Source organism: Gossypium arboreum, chromosome 1 (assembly GCF_025698485.1).
Source record: "Gossypium arboreum isolate Shixiya-1 chromosome 1, ASM2569848v2, whole genome shotgun sequence".
NCBI classification, from domain to species: Eukaryota; Viridiplantae; Streptophyta; class Magnoliopsida; order Malvales; family Malvaceae; genus Gossypium; species Gossypium arboreum.
Window position 1 is genome coordinate 46775732 of NC_069070.1, and position 16641 is coordinate 46792372.

Below are 16641 nucleotides of genomic sequence, written 5' to 3' on the forward strand. Positions count from 1 at the left end.
GAAATTTAAGCAATTTCATCCACATTTCATGCTAGTTGAATGCTCTAGGGACCTCTACTAAGTCATACAAATCATCGTTTCACAATTTTACCATGGTATTTTACTACTTTCACAAATAAGTCCTTTAATGACAATTTCATCAAAATTCCATTTATAAAACTTGTTTATTTAACAACAAAGATCCTTATTCTTCCATTAAATTTCAAGAATCATGCAAACATATTCATGGAAAAAACCCATAAATCTTTAGTACTTTTGCAAATTAGTCCCTAAGCTAGCTAGACTAAGCTACAACGATCCTGAAAACATAAAAATCATTAAAAACGAGACAAATTTCACTTATGTTCAAGCTAGCAAAGTGGCCAAAAATTCAAACCCTATCTATTGGTTTTTTCTTCAACAATTTTTGGTGGTGAGTTCTCTCTAGAAAGATGATACATTAAAATAACTTATTTTTATGCCCCTAAATGTCCACTAATAATAATGGTCTAATTGCCATATAAATCCCTTTAAATTAAAATTTCATAGTTAATTGATACCTTTAACTTATAGAACTCCACTTTTACACCTTTTACGATTTAGTCTTTTTCACTTACTTAAGCATGCAAATGACAAAATTTCTTAACAAAATTTCTATACGACCCCGCTGACATACCATAGACATTAGAGTAATAATAAAATAATAATTTACTCGTCAAATTTGTGATCCCAAAACCATTATTTCAATTTTAATAAAAACGGGTTGTTACAACTCTCCCCCTAAAAGAATTTTCGTCCTCGAAAATCTTACCAGATAATAGGTTCGGGTATTGACTTTCATAACTTCTTTCGATTCCTAAGTAGCCTCTTCTATACTGTGACCTTGCTAAAGAACTATAACTAAAGCTATGCTTTTATTTCTTAATTCCTTAATCTCTCGACCTAGAATTCTGATTGGTTCTTCAATATACGCCATATCTTGTTGAATCTCAACATCAATAGGTGAAATCAAGTAAGAAGGATTTGATCGATACTGTCATAACATTGATACATGGAATACATTGTGAATCTTTTCTAACTCTAACGATAAAGCTAATCTGTAAGCTACTGGCCCGATTCTCCCAACTGTCTCATACAGCCTGATAAACCTTGGACTAAGCTTTCCTTTTTGACTAAAATGAAGAACTTTCTTCCTAGGCGATACTTTTAGAAACACTTTGTCATTGACTTGAAATTCGATGTCTTTTTTTTTCAAATTCACATAGGATTTCTGTCGATCTGAAGTTGCTTTCAAACTCTCTCTTATTTAGCCTTTTATTCAGTTTCTCACATCAAATCAACCCTAAAAAGGTTTTTCTCACCGAGCTCAATCTAATACAATAGAGTTTGACACTTTCGACCATACAAAACCTTATATGGTGCCATTTTAATACTCGATTGATTGTTGGATGCAAATTCAACTAACTGTAGAAATCTCTCCTAGTTACCTTCGAACTCCAGAACACATCATCGAAGCATATCCTCGAGTATCTAAATCACTCGTTCAGATTGACCGTCGGTCTAAGGATGAAATGGGGTAATAAAATGTAGTTGAGTACCTAGAGCCTCATGTAACTTCCTCCAAAATTGAGACGTAAACCGCGGATCTCAATCAGAAATAATAGAAACCGACACACCATGCAACCTAACAATCTCAGCCACATACAACTCTACTGATCTTTTGAATGAAAAATCCATACGCACTGGAATGAAATGCGTGATCTTCATCAAACGATAAAAAATGATCCATATAATATCTTTATTTCTCGGAGATAGAGGCAATCCCGATACAAGATCCATCGTGACAAGTTCCCCTTTCTACTCTAGAATCATCACTGGCTATAACAGACAAGAAGGTACTTGATGCTCGTCTTTAACTTGCTGACAAACTAAACATCTCGATTCGAAGTTTATACGATCTTAATAAGCATACAATGCTTATGTAGTTATTTTTCCTTTACCTTACAAATTATTGGAAGTTCGATTGGGTTGGAAGCTAGTCAAAGATCCATTACATTATCCATCAATTTTATCGGTAGATTTTAATACTTTAGTTGTGGTTATAATGGCATGTATAGGTGGACTATGTCTAATGTTTAATTTATGAGTTTGGTATATATATGTCATTTTGGTTGATGATGATGGCATGAAATTTTACCTTAGATTTGAGGTACTTAAGGTACTATTGATAGCTTGTTGGTTGTGGTTAATATGGTCAAATTGGTGTATGTTTTGAAATGACCAAAATTTGTATGGTTGTTATGTATCAATTATGTTATGTTTTGGCATGAAAACAAGTTAAGTGATAATTAGTTAAAGATGCACATATATAGGTGTTTTGGTTGATGTTATAACCATTATGTTTTAGCTTGTAATTATGGTATATATATATGACCATATAATGGTTGATTTTATAGTCTTTATGATGATTAAATGATGAAAGTTGAAATGGTGTTTAAAATATGTTTTAATGGAATGTTTTTTGACATGGTTGAGTATGGTCATTTTTGTATTTGAAATGTACTAGACATATGTGGCTAATGGTGCTAAATGTCAAATGGCCAATTTTGTATTTTTGTTGTGAATTTGATAGGTAAACAAAGTGGTAAGTTTTGGCATAAACTTAGTTATAAGTTGATTGAACTTTTGGCTAAACTATGCATATGGTTATACATGTTTAACTGTTCTGATTAAGGTGCCTTTTGGGCATATTGGTTGTATGCGCATATACTTTATTTGTTTAGCTTGTGGATGTATTATTTTGTGCATTTTGAATGCTTGTTTAATTGTGGAAAATTGGTTGTAGAAGTGTGCATGATTAGGTGAGAAAAATGGCTTGGAAATGACCTATTTGTCGTCCACACGGCCTGGGACACGAGCATGTGTCACAACCGTGTGTGACACATGGCAATGCGACATGATTGTGTGTCCGCTATAGCTTTCAAATGGTTACAAGTTAAATAATTACATGGCCTAGCCTGGGAGACGGGCATGTAAGTCTATTTTGAATGGTGCATAGCTACGGTCTAGTTAGTTCTTGGATTACGTAACATGTGTTTGAGTCTAGCTATATATGCCATACATAAATGGTGATAGTGTGACTGTTGGAACACCGGTGCCTCCAAGGCGTAGCGAAAAACTAAAAAAAAATTTTCGGTGATCCAAACCAAGGATCCATGTGTAAGGAACGAATCAGGGTGATAAAAAGGTTTCGAAATTACCGACACTTCAATCTGAGTAGATAGCAATGCCTAGGCAACAGGAATGCTGAACAACTAACGTACTAAGTCGCAACCTTTTCCGATGTTGGCCTCTATGTGACAGCCCTAAAGTGACCCTAGTCGGAAAGCGGTTTCGGGACCGCTAAACTGAGTCACCGAAATGTTCTAACGTAATATTTATTGTCTAGAATATGTGAATATGAATGTGTGAAAAATTGAATGTTTGGATTTTGTTAATTGTAAGTGAATTTTATCAAATAGGACTTATGTGAGAAAATTTAGAAATGTGCTAGGCAAATGTAAGGTGGCCTATTAATACATGTGGGAAAATGGTTGTCCTTGCATGTCAAATAACCCCCTTTCCTAAGGTGAGTGGCCGGCCATGACAAGATTATGGGCAAAGGAAACATGTTTCCAACATGTTTTGCTAGTGGTGTATGTAGGAAGCCATAAAATAAAAACTAGCATTAAAGAAATGAAAAAAAAAATGAGCATGGATGCCCCCCCCCATTGTGCCGTAGCTAGAGAGAAAGAAAAGAAAAAAAAGGTTTTGTTCATTCATTGTTCATTCTTTTGGTTGTTCTTGAAAAAAAAAAGTGAAAGGAAGGAAGATTTACCTAGGTCAATTCGGCAAGTATCTTTGGCTACTAGGAGGTAAGCATTGAATTTGTTGGTTTGGTTTTATAATATGCTAAGTTGAAGTGTGGGTGCACTCTTGGTAAGGTCAAGGAAGATGAGATTTCTCATGTGTATTTAGACAATATGCCGAATGATTAAGTGTTGGAGATAGGAGTTTATTTGCATGTTAAATGATTCCTACTTAGCCCATGCTAAAATTTGTAATTTTTATGGATGATAGGAGCATTCGGCTAGGGTATAAAGGAGGATTTTGGTTGTTCATCTAAGTATTGATGAGGAATGTACTATGGAAATAAATCGGCCTTCCTAAGAATACGAGTTGTGAATGTTTATACGTTTTGATTTAAGTAAAATAATTCATGTTTGAACACACAAGGATTCGGCATTGTTCATGACTATTGTATTTAGAACGTGATTTTGAATATTAGAATATTGGAATGTAAGTATAGGTGTGATCGGTCATGGGAATTTGAGATGAAATTAGGTGATTAAAAGATGTTATAGTTGACATTGTATATATATATATACATACATTCGCCATATGGGGTAAAAATGGGTCATATGCTCATGAGATAAAATTTTGTGAATTGATGTATTAATGATGATAGTATAGTTGATGTCATGTATATATGTATAAATATTTGGCAAGACGGTTAAACTAGTTTATTTATTGACTAAGCTCAAGAAGCTCGAGGTGGAGAAACAAGCAAAGGCAAAGGAAAGAACATCGAGTAGCTGAGTTGGAACCATTTTGCCCAACACAAGGTAAGTCATTAAGCACATATGTTTGATATTGTTTAAATGATTGGAAAATCTATGCAATTGTGTTTAATGGAATGCTATATATGTATAAATGAAATTGTATGTGTATGGAGTGATGATAATTGTTGAATGTAAAAGAAATATTGAAATGTGTAGAAAGTTTGCTTTCGGCACTATGTGTCTTGGGCAATACGTGTGTATGGTGACGAGATAGGCACTAAGTGTGCGTGCTGGAAATATATGGCACTAAGTGTGCATGCTGGAAATATATGGCACTAAGTGTGCATGCTGGAAAAAAAAAATCTGACCTTGGGTGTGCGAGCTCAAGGGTATGGCACTATGTGTGCGGGCTTAAATCGCGTGGCACTAAGTGTGCGAAATCGAATATTAAGCACGTGTGTGCGTACTCTATATATATGGAGGTGTGTCTCCATCGAGTTGAGTATGGACAGCGGATCGGTAAGTATCTCGAGCTCATGACGAATAGAAAATACGTTCATGCTCGGGGTTGAATTTGGTAAGCCTTGAATCTATGTGATGATTGAAATTGTATGATTGTGGTGGAAATGAGTTAGTGTGTGAAAATGCTTCAAATATCTTGTTGTGTAGAATATGAAATGTGGATGTATGACTTGGTATGAGATTGGACCAAAAGGTCAGGAATTATGGTATAGATTCGATATGGATGAGTACCTAACCTCGTTTATTGTTCATGTTGTAGTAACTTTATCGGTGGATTGATGAATGCTTATGACTTCTTGAGTTATAAACTCACTCGGTGTTTTCTTGTCACCCATTTTAGGTCTCTCGGACTCGTATTGTTTGCGTGATCGGAACCGTCGTTGAAGTCATCACACCGGCTGAAATATTTTGGTATTGTCTTCGTTGTTGAAGAACATTTGGCATGTATAGGCTATTATATTTTGTTGAACTGTGGGTTGTAAACTTTAAGCCATGTGAAAATGGCCTATGTGGTCATCGAGTGGGATGCTAGAACCTATAGCCACGAGTCTTAGAAACCTTAATTTTTATAAGGTGGCCATAATTTGTGTCATGTATGATGGATGATTAAGGCCAAGGAAAGATTCATGAAATTGGCATAGTCTACTGCAGTAACTGTTGCAGACAGCAGCAGTGAGGTGAGATTGAAAAATCACTAAAAATAGTAGAAGTAGAATTAAATAGTGAATAAATTATGCAATTGAACCTTGATGAATCTAGTTTAATATGGATGGAACGAAACAACCATATGAGCAGTATACTGAGAGATATTAAAGTTCTCGTGAGACAGGGCCAGAACAGTTTCTGGGTCCCCTGTCGTGACTTTGAAAATTTACTATAAATTATCTGGAAAGAATTAGAAGTCATGCCTTATATGTGTAGATTCCATTTTGAGTCTAGTTTCATTAGAAACAAACGACACCAGTATTAAAGCCCTTTACAGAGAGATATTCAAGTTTTAAGGCATGAAAGTCAGTGTAGTCGACTCCTGTAACATTGGTGACTTTAACTAATAAAATGTACCAATTGGCCCAACCAAAAATTCTAGAAATAAATACATGGATAGATATATGAGTCTAAATTCAGGGAAAATTTACGGAATCAGTTTCTTAGTTTTTAAACTCGAGATATGATTTTTAAGGCGACAGTGACGCAGTTAGCTAGCCTGCCTAGAACAGCAATCAGATTTTACAAAGAGAGAAATAAGGGAAGTAAGCCCGGTAACACCACGTGTTCAAATCCGGTGACGGTCACGGGTTTGGGGTGTTACACTCTACGTAGCCCACTCGATTGACAATGAACGGTAGAAATCCCAGAAAACTATTTTTAGAGAGTATTTTGCTAAACGGCTGCTAGACCTCATTGCATATTTTCGGGTTAGTTTTTATATATCCTTTTTAGGGTTTTTACCCTTGCTCTATATAACTCCCTCTTAATTGGTATATATTTATAACGAATTTTAATTCATTAAAATTAATCCGAACATAATAATTATCATTCAAATAAATATAATAGTATTTAACGAAAAATTATAATTACATTAATTATAATAAAGATTTGATAAACTATATTTATTTAAACTTATATCTGAACTAAATTCATATATCAATAAAATTATGTTCGATTATGTGTACAACATCCTTGTACATATAGTATGTTCAACAATTTGATTGCCCAATTAAATTAATTCTATAATTAATTTAATTTATGTGACAACCAAGCAATATACCAACTATGTTTTACCTCGTTCATTTCAACCATAGGGTGTGACCCTATAGGGTCTTGTAACGTTAGCAGTAATATTAGAACGATTCTATTGTTACAAACAATGAGTGGCATCTAGCAATGTATCAATGCTACCTAAGTTACAAGAAGTCATGATTCGACATAACCATTTGTGATTAACCTTTCATGCATTAATCCTTAAGTCCTATATCTTTGGAATGGACACAAGTCATGGAATAGTCACACTTGCATAGTCCATCCCATGTTTCTTGATACCTTAAGTAGACTATGATACACAAATAAGTATGACATCTCATATCAACTTATTTGAGCATGGTCATGCATTTCTAGCCTCACTCAATCAAGTAGCCTGAGATATTACTCCCATTATGTAGCAGGGACTTATCCTATATTGATCAACTATATCCCTCAACATAGATTGTGGTATATCCAACATTAGTCTTTATAGAACAACTAGTTACGGTGTTTGTTTGACTGTATCAAAATATACAACTCACGATGTTGGGATAAAGATGATCTCAAGTATGAGGATCATATACATATTAATCACTATGAGTAATGTTGTGACAATTACATAATAATCCAAGAAATATACTCATAGCGGGTCAGTCTAATAAGTTGTTCTCTAACACACATATTCATGCATTGATTCTGACACTCCATATCAATGATAACTCTTTATCATCAATCAACTACATGTTAGTCTTAATGCATTATTATTGTCCTAGCCAACAATAATACTTGACTAAGGATCTTTTAAGAATAATCATATTATTCTCAGGACATTATTATAAAAAAGTTTATTTATGCACACAGAAAAGAAACTGAAATAATAATGGCAACGCCTTATATTAATAAACATGATAAACCAAGTATGTTATTACAACCATCTCGTGATTGATCTTTGGGCATACTCTTACAGTGACGACCCCTGACAATTTTAAACTGTGTTTTTCATATAGTAATGGATCTCGATAGAGCAGTGGTAGATGATGTTGAAAGGAACACGCTTGCTCTCACTGAATGAGTAGTGCCATCTGATAGTAGATCAACAACTGTTAGTAAAGGAGAAGGAGGCAGAGAATCCTTTCTCCATATGATGGATGCTTGGTACATGGAGTTCGTTCGAACGAACCCAAACGCTCAACTCCTCCACCCCCTCCAAATCCCCAACCCGTACCCCAAGTGCCCTAAGGTATAGAATTTATGAGATTTTATAGAACACCCATTGATAGAATTAGAAAGCAATGAACCGAGGAATTTAAGGCCAATGCTGATGATGACCCTGAGAAAGCAGAATTCTGGCTCAAGAATTCTATCCGAGTATTTGCTGAACTGTCGTACAAACTTGAAGAGTGTTTGAAGTGTGCTATTTCCTTGTTAAAGGCGCGACTTTCCATTGGTGGAAGATGCTAGTTTCAGTAGTTCCAAAGGAAAAGGTCACATGGGAATTCTATCAAGAGGAGTTCTGAAAAAAATACATCAGTGATTGATTCATCAACCAAAAGCGTAAAGAATTTCTTGATTTAAGGTAAGGTCACGTGTCAGTTACTGAGTACGAAAGAGAGTTTGTTCAGCTCAGTACGTATGCTCGAGAGTGTGTATCCTCCTAGGCTAAAATGTGTAGAAGGTTTGAGGACAGACTTAGTGACGAAATTAGAGTGTTAGTGGGTATTCTTGAGCTGAAGGAATTTGTGGTGCTCGTTGATCAGCTTGTAAAGCTAAAAAATTGACTAAGGAAAAGAGAAAAGCTAAAGCTGAGGTTAGAGATATGAAAAAGAGGCCGATGAGTAACTTAATTCCATCCTAGTCTAAGAAATCCAGAGATATGTATTCCCGTTCTTATGTTTCGGTTGGGCATTCTTACAGAAATCGTAAGAAGCAAAATTTAGGTTTTAAATCTTAGGCTACATTTGAGGCTAGTATGGGTAATGATAGAGCTTTTAGACCCGAGTGCCAGTAATATGGCAGAGGCCATTTCGGTAAGTGTAGGGTAAGCGATAGATCTTGTTTCCGATGTGGTTCTCAAGACAACTGTATCAAGGATTGTCCTGAAATGATCGAGAAAGAAAAATTTCAGAATACAAGGCTGGGTAGTATAGCTACAAAGGGGAGACCCTAGAGAAACGCTAGTAATGGGGCTAGTAGTAGAAATGTAACAAGAGATATAGCAGTGAGATCTAAAGCTAGAGCTCCGGCTAGGGCCTATGCCATACGTGCTCGCAAGGACGCATATTTTCCCGACATGATTACAGGGACTTTTTCTCTATATGACACTTCTGTTGTTACCTTGACTGACCTGGTTTAAATCACTCATATGTGCGCATGAAACTAGATCTAGTATGAATATGCCTGTTGGGTCTACGAAATTTGTGATTAAAGTGTCAAACCCGTTAGGCAAGCATGTTTTAGTGGATAAGGTATGTATGAAATGTCCTTTGATGATTAGAGATCATTGTCTTTCGGCTGACTCGATGTTATTGTCATTCGATGAATTTGATGTTATATTGGGCATGGATTGGTTGGCATTCCATGATGCTATAGTAAATTGTAGACAAAAAGTTAATGAATTGAAATGTGAAAATGGTGAAATTCTCAGGGTTAAATCAAATGAGTCAGATGGGTTGCCAATTGTGATATTTTTAATGTCTACTAAAAAATGTATTAGAAAGGGATGCAAAGCTTATTTGGCTTATTTGTTGAATACAAAAGAGTTTGAGTTAAAGATTGGATTGGTGCCTATTGTATGTGAGTATCCAGATGTGTTCCCAGAAGAGTTGCCTAGATTATCTCCTATTGGGAAAGTTGAGTTTGGTATCGAGTTAGTCTCTGGTACAACACCTATTTCAATTGCTCCATATAGAATGGCCCTGACTGAATTGAAAGAACTGAAGTCACAGTTTCAAGAATTGACCAACAAAGGTTTTGTGAGACCGAGCTTTTCACCATGGGGTGCTCCGGTGTTATTCGTGAAAAAGAAAGATGGATCTATGAGGTTATGTATAGATTACTGATAGCTCAATAAGATAACAATTAAGAATAAGTATACTTTGCTTAGGATTGATGACTTATTTGACTAGTTGAAAGATGCGACAAGGTTTTCTAAGATAGACTTGAGGTCCAGTTACTACCAGTTAAGAGTGAAAGACTCAGATGTACCGAAAACTTCTTTTCGAACGAGGTATGGTCACTATGAATTTCTTGCCATGCCTTCCGGGTTAACGAATGCTCCTACCATATTTATGGACTTGATAAACCGTATTTTCCAATCGTACTTGGATAAATTTGTTGTTTTTTTTATTGATGACATATTGATTTATTTGTGTGATGAATCCGAGCATGCTAAACATTTAAGAACCGTCTTGCAAACCTTGAGAGACAAGCAGTTATATGTTAAGTTTAGTAAGAGTTTGTTTTGGCTTCGAGAAGTTGGATTCTTGGGCCACATTGTTTCGGGTGATGGTATTAGACTTGATCCGAGTAAGATATCGGCTTTTATTGAATGCAAACCACCAAAGAATGTAACTGAGGTTAGAAGCTTTTTAGGCTTGGTCGGTTATTATAGACAGTTTGTTAAAGGTTTCTCCATGATTGCTACTCCGATATGAGGTTGTTACAAAAAGATGTTAAGTTTGAATGGACAGAAAAGTGCCAACAGAGATTTGAGAAATTAAAGGCATTATTGACTGAGGCTCACATTTTGGTACAACCTGAGTCAAGTAATGAATTTTTTATCTAGAGTGATGCTTCTTTAAAGGTTTAGGATGTTTACTTATGCAAGAAGGTACAGTCGTAGCTTGTGCTTCGAGACAATCGAAGCCTCATGAGAAGAACTGCCTGATACATGACTTAAAGTTAGTTGCCATAATATTTGCTTTGAAGATTTGGCAACATTATTTATTTGGTGAAAAATGCCATGTCTTTACCGATCACAAAAGTCTTAAGTACTTTATGACTCAAAAGGATTTGAACTTGTGGCAACGAAGATGGTTCGAACTGTTAAAAGGTTATGAACTTTTGATTGATTACCATCCGGGTAAGTAGAATGTAGTCGCTGACACTTTGAGTAGGAAGTCATTGTTTTCCTTGAGGGCTATGAATACATGGCTGACTTAGTCTGATAATGGTTCAATTCTAGCAGAGTTGAGAGCTAGACCGACATTTCTCCAACAGATTTGTGATGCTCAGAAAGATGATAAAGAGTTGCAAGCCAAGAGAATTAAGTGTAAGTCCAGCAGTGAACGTGATTTTCTGAGTGACCGATGGCTTTTTGAGATTCCATGTTAGGATTTGTGTTTTGAAAGACACTGAGTTGATTCGAAATATTTTACATGAGGTACACAATGGTTGTTTTTCAGTCCACCCGGGGAGTAGAAATATGTATAATAACTTGAAGAAAATGTATTAGTGGAATGGTATGAAAAGAGATATATCAGAGTTTGTATCGAAATACTTAGTTTGTCACCAAGTGAAGGCTGAACATCAAGTACCTTCAGGTTTACTTTAGCCCATCATGGTTCCCGAGTGGAAATGGGATAGGATTACAATGGATTTTGTGACAATTTACCTTTAACTCTGAGAAAGAGAGATGCCATATGGGTTATTGTCGATAGACTGACTAAATCGACTCATTTCATTCCAGTGTGTACTAATTACTCACTCGATATGTTAGCTAAATTGTACATTGGTGAAATTTTTAGACTTGATGGAGTACCTATATTGATTGTATCGGATAGAGATCCGAGATTCACTTTACAGTTTTGGGAAAAGTTACAAGAAGCTTTGCGTACAAAGTTGAATTTTAACACTTCTTTTCATCCACTGACTGATTGTCAGTCTGAATGAGTAATTCAAATCTTAGAAGACATTCTTCGATGTTGTGTATTGGAATTCCAAGGTAGTTGGGAAAGTACTTACTGTTAGTGAAGTTTGCCTACAACAATAGTTATAAGTCGAGTGTGAAAATGGCACCTTATGAGGTATTGTACAGATGTAAGTGCTGAACACCTTTGTATTGGACCCAGCTCAGAGAAAATCAGATTCACGGAGTTGATCTAGTCAAAGAAACCGAAGAGAAAGTGAAGGTAATTCATAATTGTCTGAAAGCTACTTCGGATATAAAGAATTCCCATGCAGATTTGAAATAGAAAGAAATTGAGTATCATGTTGGTGATAGGGTATTTTTGAAAGTATCTCCATGGAAAAAGGTTTTGAGATTTGTCAAGAAGGGCAAGTTTAGTCCTCGTTCTATAGGACCGTATGAAATCACCGAGAGAATAGAGCCGGTTGCCTATCGGTTGGCTTTACCATTATGGTTGGAGAAGATTCATGATGTATTTCATGCGTCTATATTATGCTGCTATAGATCAGATCCATCACATGTGATTTCACTGATAGAAGTTGAGATTTGACCGGATATGACTTATGGTGAAAAATCGGTTAAGATTTTGGCTCGAGAGGTCAAATAATTGAGAAATAAAAGCATTGCTCTCGTGAAAGTGTTATGGCAAAGACATGGGGTTGAAGAGGCTACTTGGTAGCCCGAGGAGGCCATAAGGAAACAATACCCAAACCTTTTAATTGGTAAGATTTTTAGGGACAAAAGTCTTTAAAGGGGGAGAGTTGTAAATCCCGAATTAGGGTCTAGTCAGAACAGTGGTTTTGAAACCAAAAATCCAAAGTAGAAATAATTATTTTATGATTTTTTGATGGTACATGACATGATTGCATGTTTGTGTGAAATTTTCATGAAGAAATTCTATGCCTAAGATGTCCAATTTGACTTTTAGGGCCAAATTGAATAAGTTGTAAAACCTGTGTTCTAGAAGCTTTAAGCATGAAATTGCATTGGATTATTAATTAATGGTCCTTAAATGGCAATTTGACCAAGTTCTAAAATTTTGGACAAAGCTAGGCATGAATAGGAAAATGTTGAAAGAAAGGCCTTAAGGGCATTTTGGTCATTTGGAAAATAAAAGAATAAAAAGGGAAAAATCAAGCAAAAATTATGTCCATCTTCTCTCAAGTTGTCGAAATTTGAGGAGTCTCCACAGCTAGGGTTTTCAACATTTTCAATCTTGATTGTAAGTGCTCCCAAATCCTGTTTTTTATGTTCTTTACATTTTTGAAGTTGTCATCAACGATTTATCCATTTTTACCACTATTTTGAGCTAGGGTTCATGTATGAAATTTGACCCATCTGTGACATGGTTGTATTTTGATGTTTAATGGAGGATTATGAAAGTTTGATGTGTGATAAATATCTTTTGCTAAGTGATTTTTAGTGGAAACACCTAAAAGGGACTTTTTTGTAAAAGGTGTAAAAATAAGTAGTCTAAATGTGAAATAAAGGAAATGTGGGCTGATATGAGTTAGAATATGAATGGGCTAGGCTTGGGTAACCAAGAAATTGTATGCATTTCATTTTACGGGCTTAGGGACAAAAGTGTAAATAAGTAAAAAGTTAGGGGTAAAAAGGAATTTTACCCAAGTACGTGTTATGGATCAAGAAAAACGTGATTCAGGTCTTGATCGGGGGGAAAATAAGGTTTACGAGGATTAGGTTCACTTATATCATTTTTGTACCGAGGTAAGTTCATTTGCAAATAATGCAACATGTACCATACTTTAAATGCCTTAATATTACCTATATGGTAAGTTCATATAAAATGTTATGTCATATTTCTATTGCTTTGATATTGAGTAAATGTTAATATTTTATTATTATTATGAGTATGTGATTGGTGCTATGAGCATTGAAATCGACGTTACGAGCAAGTTCGACAGAAATGTGGTATCAAAAAATCCCATTTGAACCTTAGGAATAGTTAGGATACAAATGACATATCACTAGGAATTATGTAATCTGAACTCATTGAGTTGTGCTATGAGTTCGTGATATATGTGACACATGTTTTGGCATCTGGGGTTATGGTCTCATATATGTTATTGATGGCGAGGTAGTCCAACATGTGTTGTGGATAACTGACAGCCTGCATGAGCAGACCTGTGAGTAGCTCGTAAATGAGCAAAATATGATCTGAGATATGAAGTAGCATTGGTTGCATATAAGCCGCTTAGGTGCAAACTTTCGATGTATCCAATAGTATTCCGAATGTTCAACGGGTAGTTCAAAGAAGTTCTATGAGTAATCATAACGATTGCATCAAAACATGAAAGTAAGTTATAATGTGCAAGTGGGCACAGGTATGTACCTCGAACTCAAGTGAATGACATGATGGGTTCGTGGTAAGAACATGTATTTATATATATAAGGAATAAGTTTATGAGAATTGATAAAATGAAAGATTATGTTTATTATGTTAAATGCATGATTCAAGCTTGCTTAAGTTTCATTTTATTTGCATGTGAACTTACTAAGCTTTATGCTTACCCTCTTTCTTTTCCATCTTTTATAGTTTCACCAAACTAGCTCAAAAATCGGAGAATGTCGGAGACTGGATCACACTATCAATTGATCATTTGGGTATAATTAGCTTTATCATTTTGGATATGGCATGTATAGGGACTTAGCCTTTTTGTTATGTGTCATATTGATTAGCCAATGTGTTGGCTCGTGATGATATTATGATTATTTTGTATATGACCATGAGAGGTGGCTCATGTTGATTATATTGGGTTGTAACCATAATTATTGATGCATGCATGTAAATGTTCTGATGCTTTAATATGGTTATAATTGATTATGGTTAATGAGTGTGATGGATGGCATGTATGGTGAGTGTATGAAATATGATTAATGTGTTTGCTGATAAATGTGGTGAAAATGTTTAACTTGAACATAGGGTAGTAATGATAATAGTTAAGTATGAAATTGCTGTGGAATGCCATATGAAAGTATAATAATTTGGATAGGTGATATGTTGACATTGTCTAGTCATAATTTAACCATGAATGTGTTTTTTTAAGTGATTAAAAGTGTCATATTGTATACCATGAAAAGGATCTAAGTTGTGAGTTCTTAAGGGTGGCAAATGGCTTGCAAAATAGCCTAGAAATTGTCCACACGGTTAGACACACGGGCATGTGTCTGGGTCGTGTTTGACACACGGTCTGCCCCATGGGCGTGTGATCTGGACATGTGTCCCCGAAACCTAATTATGCAAAACAAATTGCCGAGTAGTAAACACACAGGTAGAGACACCACCGTGTGCCTCAACCGTGTAAAGGGTAGAGACACCACCGTGTGCCTCAACCGTGTAAAGGACACGACCTTAGGACATGGGCATGTAACCAGCCCGTGTGAGGCCTGCACTTAATTTTTGGAATTTAATTAGCTACACGGCCCAAGTACACGGGCGTATGACTTGGCCGTGTGACCTTATTTGATTGATGATGTTGTAATCAGAGAGTTACATGGGCTAAGGACACGGGAGTGTCCGAAGCCACACGAGCGTGTGAGACCACACGGCCCACCCACACAAGCGTGTGGCTCTCTAAAGTATGAAAATTTTTTAAGTTATCCTAAAGTTTTTCTAAAGTTCTCGATTTTGTCCCAAACCATTTTCGATGTATGTTTGGAGCCTCATAGGCACATATAAGGGACAAACTGCATATGTATGAATGAAATTGATTTGAATTAAAATTTTATGGCCCGGTTTTGTATGTGTGCTTGTGTTAAAGTGCGGTAATGCCTCGAACCCTGTTCTGGCTTTGGATACGGGTAAAGGGTGTTACATTTAGTGGTATCAGAGCTACGGTTTAGTCAGTTCTCAGATTATGTAACATGTGTTTGAGTCTAGCTATACATGCCATACATAACTTTTTATAGTTTGATGAATCCTAACGATTTTAAACTGTGTTTTTCATATAGTAATAGATCCCAATAAAGCAGTGGTGGATGATGTTGAAAGTAACGTGCCTGCTCTCACTAAAGAAGCAGTGCCTTCTGATAGTAGACCCACAATTGTTAGTAGAGCAGAAGGAGGTAGAGAAGACTTTCTCCATATGATGGATGCCTGGTACACGGAGTTCGTTCGAACAAACCCGAACGCTCAACCTCCTCCACCTTCTCCAAATCCCCAACCCATACCTCAAGTGCCCCAAGGTATGGAATTTATGAGATTTCATAGAACCCCTTTTGATAAAATTTGAAATCAAGGAGCCGAGGAATTTAAGGCCAATGCTAATGATGACCCTGAGAAAGCAAAATTCTAGCTCGAGAGTTCTATTTGAATATTTGATGAGCTGTCGTGCAGACCTAAAGAGTGTTTGATGTGTACTATTTCCTTGTTAAGAGACACGCGTACCATTGGTGGAAGATGCTAGTTTCAGTAGTTCCAAAGGAAAGTGTCACATGGGAATTCCTTCAAGAGGAGTTCTAAAAGAAATGCATCAGTGAGCGATTTATCGACCAAAAGTGTAAGGAATTTCTTGATTTGAGGCAAGGTCACATGTCAGTTACTGAGTACGAAAGAGAGTTTGTTCAACTCAGTAAGTATGCTCGAGAGTGTGTATCCTTCGAGACTAAAATGTGTAGAAGGTTTGAGGATGGACTTAATGAGGAAATTAGAGTGTTAGTGGGTCTTCTTGAGCTGAAGGAATTTGTGGTGGTCGTTGATCGGGCTTGTAAAGCTGAGGAATTGACTAAGGAAAAAGGAAAAGGCGAGGCTGTGGCTAGAGATATGAAAAAGAGGCCGATGAGCAAGTCACTTCCATCCTAGTCTAAGAAATCCAGAGGTATGTATTCTCGTTCTGATGTTTCAGCTAGGCATTCTTACAGAAACTGTAACAC